This window comes from Canis lupus, chromosome 38 (assembly GCF_011100685.1).
Source record: "Canis lupus familiaris isolate Mischka breed German Shepherd chromosome 38, alternate assembly UU_Cfam_GSD_1.0, whole genome shotgun sequence".
Taxonomy (NCBI): domain Eukaryota; kingdom Metazoa; phylum Chordata; class Mammalia; order Carnivora; family Canidae; genus Canis; species Canis lupus.
In genome coordinates this window covers 22,635,223-22,644,075 of record NC_049259.1, presented here as the reverse complement: position 1 = coordinate 22,644,075, position 8,853 = coordinate 22,635,223, and positions in this window count along the sequence as shown.

The following is an 8,853-nucleotide window of genomic DNA, read 5'->3' as shown; positions in this document are numbered from 1 at the left end:
GATCCTGGGATCTTGGGATCATGACCTGAACAGAAGGCAGGTGCTCAACCATTGAGCCCCCCCAGGTGCCCCTAGGGAGGGGTTGTTTGAACAAATGTCCATCAGAGGGAAGCAAAAGTTTAGGATAATGACAGCTTCTCAGTGGCTGAGTTGAGGGGTTGGTTGATTTCTTGTAGAAGATACAGGCATTTTTTTTATCGAGGCCTGTAACCAATGATTTTTTGCAGTGAGATACTTTTTTTTAATTTTTTAATATTTATTTATTTATTTTGGAGAGGGTGAAGGGGCAGAGGGAGAGGGAGAGAATCTCCAGCAGACTCCCCTCTGAGAGAAGAGCCCAACGTGGGGCTTGATCCCAGGACCCTGAGATCGTGACCTGAGCGGAAATCAAGAATCAGACGCTTAACTGACTGAGCCACCCACGTGCCCCTCCAGTGAGGTTCTTCCATTAGGGTCTGTGACTGACGGTTCTTCCTGGAATCCACATTGAGCGGCGGGCTCTCCCTTCCACACCCTCCTTCTAGCACCCAGAGTCCCCTTCACTGAGGTTTCTCTTTATTAATTTTCACACTGTGAACCTTAAACTGCTCTAAAAGATAAAGTCTGGTCAAAAGGTAAAACATCCTGTGGTAAGATGAATAAGTACTTGGGCTGTAACCATAGCGTGATGACTACAGTTAACGCTGCTGTAGGATATATTTTTTAGATATATAAAAGTTTCCATCATAAGGAAAAAAACATTTTTCCTGTTTCCCCTTTTCTTCTTGTATCTATACAAGATGATGATGGATGTTGACTAAACTCACTGTGATCATCATTTCACAACGTATCGTAGGTCAAGCAGTTATGCCGTACGGGTTAAACTCACAGTATCGTATGTCAGTTGTATCTCAGTAAAACTGAAAGAAAAAGAAATAAAATCTATTAAAAAACAAACCTGAAACATGCATAAGCTTACTTAGTTCTAGGTACAGATCTAGTAATAAAAATAATAGTATTGGCATTTGTGATTCAGGAAAAAAAAAAGTTGAGTCCCCTGCTGATCCCCCTGGATCCCTTAAAGAGTGCCGTGGAGCTGGGAACTCGGAGAAAGCCTGGGAAAGGGGGGTCTGGTGGTGCGTCCACGCCTTGACAGCTGGAAATTTGCATGAATGGGCCTGAATGTGTCAAGAGACAGATGGTTTCACTTAGTGGCATTTTTCGCTCCTTTTAAGGTCCTGTTAGTGTTGCTTCTATTTGACATAGAATGTGTGATTTTAGGGTGACGTTGATGGGGAAAATTGTTACTGCAATAACGAGCCGCTGCTAAAGGTACACGCTTTCTGTTATGAGATGAATAAGCCCTGGGGGTCAGCCGTACAGCGTGGGGACTACAGTTAATGACACTGTGTGGCCTACCTGAACTTTGCTAAGAGAGCAGACCTGACATTCTCATCGCACACACACACACACACACACGCACGCGCACACACACGAGGTAACTGTGGGGATGGGTGTATTAACCTGACTGTGGCAATCGTTTCACAAACCATACATGTGTCAGATCACGTTGTACGCTAAAACACATACATTTTGTTTGTCGATTATACTTTGATAAAGTGGAAAACAAACCTGCTGTCAAAGGACTATTTTCTATAATCTTTTCTTATTCTTTTTCTTAAATTTAAAATCAATTAAATTAACTATAGTGTATTATTATTTTCAGAAGTAGAATTTAGCGATTCATCAGTTGCATATAACACCCACTGCTCATTCCATCAAGTGCCTCCTTAGTGCTCATCACCCAATTACCCCTTCCCCCCTCCCCCCTCCACCCACCAGCGACCCTCAGTTTGTTCCCTAGAGTTAAGATCAAAGGACTATTGACTTGCATCTTAACATGGAACCTCAGACCTCAAAGATGAGACCCAGTTAAAAAGGAAGCTGTCCCTGAAGATCTCCTTTTCAAGGACTGGTCAGAGTTTGGCATTTCTGGTTGGGAGCATCTTGAAGTGTTTGACACCAGTGAACCTGTTTGCTGGGATTGAAATGTTCAGGTGATTTTTATTCTGTCTGGAAGTAGGTTTTTTTTTTTTTTTTGGAAGTAGGTTTTGATGCAGATTCTGATTCAACAGGTTTGGGATAAGGCCTGAGATTCAACATTTCTAACAAGCTCCCTGGTGTCTTAGACACTCAGGTTACCATAAAAAAAAAACCAAAAAAACAAAAAAAGACCATAGACTGGAAATATATTTCCGGTTTATTTTAACAGAAATATATTTTCTCAGAGTTCTTAAGATGAGATGAGGGTGCCAGCACAGTCACGAGCTGGTGAGGACTCTCTTCCTGGCTTGTAGATGGCTACCCTCTCACTATGTTCCTACTTGGCAGTGACAGAAAGCTCTGGTCTCCTCCTCTTCTTAGAAGGACACTAATCTCATGCTGGCTCTACCCTCATGACCTCAGCTCAACCTGATTACCTCCCAAAAGTCCCAACTCCCAAACCATCACAGATGCTTCAACATAGGACTTGGGCGGGGGTGGGGGGACAAAATTCAGTCCATAGTGCCAGATGCTGCTGCCACCGTTCTGCAGAACTACTCTGAGTGGCAAGGTCCTAAAAGAAACTTTGTATTCTTGTGACATTTTGAAGGGCCCAAACTTAACACTAAGATACTCCATCCAAGAAATCGAAATTTTTAAGCGATCTAAATTTCATGAATATAATAAGTAGTTTGGTAAAGTCATTGTTGCTCTTGTAGTAGGGTTGCACCACCTGTCTCAAATTGTCATTTGTGAGATTCTTAGATGTTGTGAGATGGCCTTACATATAGGATTTATGCAAACGCAGTTACATGGCCTCTTACTGATTCGATGAGATGTTCATAATGACATAATAAAGGGCCTTTCCAATGAGATTTTATCATTAAACGCCATTGATATTAAAGGAGCAGCTTCCAATATAAATTATCTTTGATCACAAATTTCTTGCCAACATGATCAATAGAACAGAGGCAGTTCAGTTTTACCAAGTGTGGAGAGTTTCAGATAAGATGCTTTAATGTGCTTCAGTATTTATATTAATTGCGGTGGGCATGGGATGAAAGTAAACTATCATCACAGATCAATAATTTTGAAATATCTTCTCAAGTTTCTCTGTCAAAGTTGTTGTGAATGCTATGCAAACGTCAAGATCATAATGATCATATAGTTGGAGTTGCTGGAAGCGGCTTCATCTGCGTCCAGTGTTTTCCACTCACTTTCCTTTGGCAAATACTTGTTGAGGGCTTCTGTGTGCTCGGAACTGTGCTAGGTATTAGTGGCATGGCAATGAAAAGTGCAGATGTGGTCTCTGTTCACAAACATATACGATAACTGAAACAAAAGTTATAAATGAATCCTTTGTTCTAAGACTAAAACTAAAAAAGGAGAGAGGAAGACTTGGAGCATCTAATGTGCCCTGTTGATGTACCAACTATTCGATACTAAAGAAAGAAGCCACTTTGTGGAAATCCCTCATGGTTGGATCATGGAGTCCATCCCTGGACTTGCCATTGCTCAGTGGCTCTGGTTCTTCCCAAGGACACAGTCTTGGCCTTGCCAAAGCTTATGCATAGTTGCTGAAACAGTATGAGTCATTTGAGGAAAATTCTGAGTTACACATTTTCAGTTCAGAATTTTATTTCCCCCTTGAATTTTTTTTTTTTTTTTTTTTTTTTTTAGCAAACCACATGGAAACCACACTTTCCAGAATTCCTGGCACGGCACATATCGTGGCTAAGGAGATGTCCAGGAAAGCCTGCTGGCTGCTTCTGGTCGGACCCCCACAGAGTATTAGCATCTTGGAAGGTCACTGCTGGTCCATCCATTATACATTTATCAATCAAAGGGAAACAATATTTTGGGGATAGAATCAAACCAGCCACAAGAGAGCAATTACAGATGAGAATGGTATTCCATTCATTTACAACAGCCGGTAGACCTGCATTAAGAACTGGGGTTGGTCACCTGTACAGGCACGTCTTTTTTTTTTTTTTTTTAATTCTTTATTTAAATTCAATTTAGTGGGCAGCCCGGGTGGCTCAGCGGTTTAGTGCCCAGGATCGAGTCCTACGTCGGGCTCCCTGCATGGACCCTGCTTCTCCCTCTGCCTGGGTCTCTCTCTCTCTCTGTGTATCTCTATGAATAAATAAAAAAAATCTTAAAAAAATAAATTCAATTTAGTTAACATGTACTTAACATATATTGTATTCTTAGTTATTAGGGGTAGAATTTAGTGATTCATCAGTTGCATATAACACCTAGTGCTCATTACATCAAGTGCCCTCCTTAATGCCTAACACACAATTACCCCTTTCCAGCTACCCACCTCCCCTCCAACAACCTTTAGTTTGTTTCTTGGAGTTCAGCGTCTCTAATGATTTTCCTCCCTCTCAATTTTCATCTTTTTTTTATTTTTCCTTCCCTTTCCCTATGTCATCTGTTTCTTAAATTCCATGTATGAGTGAAATCATATGGTTTTTGTCTTTCTTTGGCTGAGTTCGCTTAGCATAATACCCTCTAGTTTCATCCACATTGTTGTAAATGGCAAAATTTCATGTTTTAAAAGATTTTATTTATTTCTTGAGAGAGAGTGCAAGCAGGGGGAGGGGCAGAGGGAGGAGGAGAGAGAGAATCCCAAGCAGACTCCACACTCAGCTCAGAGCCCAATGCAGGCCTCGATCCCCTGACCTTGAGATCATGACCTCAGCCAAAATCAAGAGTTGGTCACTTAACTACTGAGCCAGCCAGTTGCCCCAAGATTACATTCTTTTGGATGGCTGAGTATATCTCACATATTTTTTATCCATTCATCTATTGATGGACATCTGGGCTCTTTCCATAGTTTGCTGCTATAAACATTGGGGGTGCAGGTGTCAGTTTGAATCACTATGTTTGTATCTTTGGATAAAATACCCAGGAGTGTAATTCCTGGGCCATAGGGAAGCTCTATTTTTAACTTTTTGAAGAACCTCCACACTGTTTTCCAGAGTGGCTGCACCAGCTTGCATCCCTACCAACAGTGTAAGAGGGCTCCCCTTTCTCCACATCCTTGAAACATCTGTCATTTCATCACTTGTTATTTTTAACCATTCTGACTGGTGTGAGGTGATAGCTCATTGTGGTTTTGATCTGTATTTCCCTGGTGCTGAATGATGTTGAGCATTTTTTGTGTGTCTGTTGGCCATTTGTATGTCTTCTTCAGAGAAATGTCTGTTCATGTCTTCTGCCCATTTCTTGATTGGATTATTTGGGGTTTTTTGGATGTTGAGTGTCATAAGTTCTTTATAGATTTTTGGATACTAGCTCCTTATCTGATAAGACATTTGCAAAGATCTTCTCCCATTCTGTAGGTTGCCTTTTAGTCTTGTTGACAGGCACATTCTTGATGAGACAGATCAAACAAATAAATTAGCACCTTGTCTGTTAAGTACAGAAGCAAACTGAGGGAACTGGGTGTTCTGAAGAGACATAACCGGATGCTGCTCTACTTCATGTACTTTTCCCCTTATCTACATACTGTCCCTGGGGAACCTCATCTGATCCCGTGGCTTTAAATGCCATCCTATACCAGGTAGTGTAGCCAGGTGGTAATGAGCTTGGGCTCTGGGGTCAGGCTGCCTGGGGTTTTCTTCTGGTTTTACTGCCACTGGTTGAAAACTATGGGGAAATTTTCTGTTTCCTTATCATTAAAATGAAGATAATCGTGCAGCGCCAACTTCATAGGGATTTTGAGAGTGTAACTAAGGAAATATTCATAAATTGCTTAGATAGTGTCTAGCACATTGTAAACACCCGATAAATGTTAATTGGATGCCAAGTCCTCCAAAATCTCTATTTCTTGTCCTGATTTCTTCCCAGAACCTGGATCCATAAATCTAAGTACCTATATGACTTCTTCACGAAGACATCTAAGAGCCATATCAAACTCAATATGGCCAAAGAGAACTGGTTCCTTGCTTACAATCTGCTTCTTCACTGGTGATCATGTTGCGTTAAGAACATCTCTGTCCACTTCCTAGCTCAGACTAAAACCAGAGGAATTGTCCTTGATTCCTGTCCTGTCTTCCTTCCCCGCGTCCAGTCCTCCCTGTTCCCAGAACATGCCATGCTCATTTTCAGTGAAGGCCCTTTGCATGCGGCATTCTCTGCCTGGAATGCTTACCGCTTGATCATCACTTACAGGCTCTCGTCATTCAGATGTCAGCTTAATGTCACCTCATAGAGAGGCTTCCTATAAACAACTGTCATAACCAAAAAAGATAAAGATAGTGTTTCTCTCTGGGGTAGAAGGCAATGAGTCAACCAGGCTTGTGTGTCAGGAAGCAAAGCTTTGCACTTATTTTTAGTTTTAAATGACTGCTGGTGGCCCAAGACCAAGCAGACAGACTCCTGGTTTGTCTGCCCAAAGCTCTATTTCTCTCCTCCTGCTAACATGACTTTCAGCTCTGCAGTGTCTTGACTAAGTGGCTGCTGCTGTGGGGGCTGGCTGGAGCACTGGCACCGTCACAGCCCTTCCGCCTCCCACTCAAAGGAAGACGAGCAGCAGCCAAACACCCCTGGGCAGCTTGCTTCAATCTTAGCCCCACTGACAGAAGGAAGAGCGGGGACCCATGCTCTTGCCCATCGCTTGGATGAGAGCACTTGCTCTCAGATCCCGGGGAGCCTCTCCTACGCCCTAACGCAGCCCACAACGGCCTCTTGTACTTTCTCTTCTGGAAAGCCGTGTTTCTGGCAGCATCTCGTCTTCATGGTCAAAACTGTTAACAACTGTCAAGGATCTGAGATTTTTTTCCCCATTTGCAAGCTAACAGCTCTGTCTGCCGTGTTTCATGGATGCGGACAGAAGACACAAGAGCCCTGGGTCAGAGACGAAGGACTTCATCTCTCATGGGCCAGCAGGTGGCAAGAATTCATGTTCGCGTTGGCCCCCTTGCCTCCAGGTCCCACCGGCTGGTGCTGAGGAGCCCCGTGAATGCTCCGCACGTAGTAGGTGCATGTCACAGCTGAGGGACCCCAGGGTTTTAAAATACATTTACACAAAACACAAATATCTTCATACTCTGCCATTTCATTTAGTTTCCTAGACTTTCTTTTACCAATCTTCAAATTTTGTTTTTAAGGCTCCAACCAGGCAGCCGACGTGTTAGATGTCGCTCCTAAGTAGTGCAGATGTGTTCCTCAGGCCATCTTCCAAAGTGGATGACTTGGTGTGCTGCTTGGGGTGCTTCACAGCAGAGAGATTTTCTGTCATCCAGACTTCAAAGCTGCCACTGAGTGGGTTGTAGCAGAGAGGCCATTCTTTTCCCTGTTAGAGCTCGAGTACAGATCCAATCCCATATATTTTCCTCCTCCATGAATGGCTCAGAGGGAGCTCACCAGGAGTCCATAGGTGTGGGGTGAAGGGAAGAGATGGAGAAGCATATGGAGCAGTTACTAAGCCACTTGCTTATGCAGCTTGCTTGATCCTCTGCACCTGCTCAGGCCCAGTCTGGCATCCTCCACTTGTTTCCTAATGGATTGATGTGAGGCACGCTCAGGTGTATACTTGGTGGTTCAGATAACACCGTGTTCATGATGGGCAGTTTGTGTTGTGTGACACTTTGGTGTCCCAGGGCAGACTTTCAGTCCCCACCAGCCCCCAGGAGCTAGCCTGGGACTGCTTTTCAAAAGGAGAAAGGATGTCAACACAAGTGGCCACTAGCGTACAGTAAATCTCTAGGAAATTCAGACTGCTAACGGGAGAAAAAATCGATCTAAACTTGATTACAAATAAATAAAGAGACTTCAGGCCCAACTTTTTATTTTGTAAAAAAGGTAAAAATGGCAAAAGCATTTGTCGTTTAAAAGGTTGGAAGAAATCCTTTTGTCCCAAACTCTATAAAGCTATTTTTTAAAAAAGATTTTATTTACTTATTTTGAGAGAGAAAGAGAGAGAGAGAGAGCATGAGCAAGGGGGAGGGGCAGAGGCAGAGGGGGAGAGAATCCCAAGCAGACTTCCTGCTGAGTGTGGAGCCTGATGCAGGGCTCGATCCCAGGACCCTGAGACCATGACCCAAGCTGAAACCAAGAGTCAGATGCTCAACTGACTGTGCCACCCAAGTGCCCCTAAATAAGTGGTATCTATATATATTGGTTCTTTTATATCAACCTTAGGCCATGTTGCACATTATGTGGACCTACAGAGTTAATGCAATTTTATGATCTATGTAAAGTTTTAAGAAGTTATTGTATTTCTGACAATTTCTTAATATTGTTATAGTATGGCCTCTGAATATGTTAATTATATTTTCTAAGATTCTTAGTTGACTTTGTGCTGTAATATTGAACTTATTAGTTAAATAAATCTTTGGCAACTTTTATTTATTATTATTATTTTTTTTTCTTTGGCAACTTTTAAATAAATTAAAATTGAGAGAGGTAACAAAATAGTGCCTACCCACTACCCAGGGCTCATGTGTGTTTTTACCCTCTACGTTCTTATCTACCGGAAGCATTTTCTTCTGCAAAACATTCACATCAAGATGATGATATCAGTCAATGTATTTTCTTATAAAATACTTGATAAGATTATGGTTTATAAGTGAGAGTTTGAAAGGTTTACATAAATAGTCATTAAAAATATTGTTTTGGGGGCGTCTGGGTGGCTCAGTCAATTAAGCATCTGCCTTTGGCTCAAGTCATGATCTCAGGGTCTTGGGACCGAGCCCAACATGGGGGCTCTCTGCTCAATGAGGGAGCCTGCTTCTCCTTCTGCCCCCCCAACCCTCAGGCTCTGTGTCTCACTCTCTCTCTTGCTCTGAAATAAATAAATAAATAAAATATTTTTAAAAT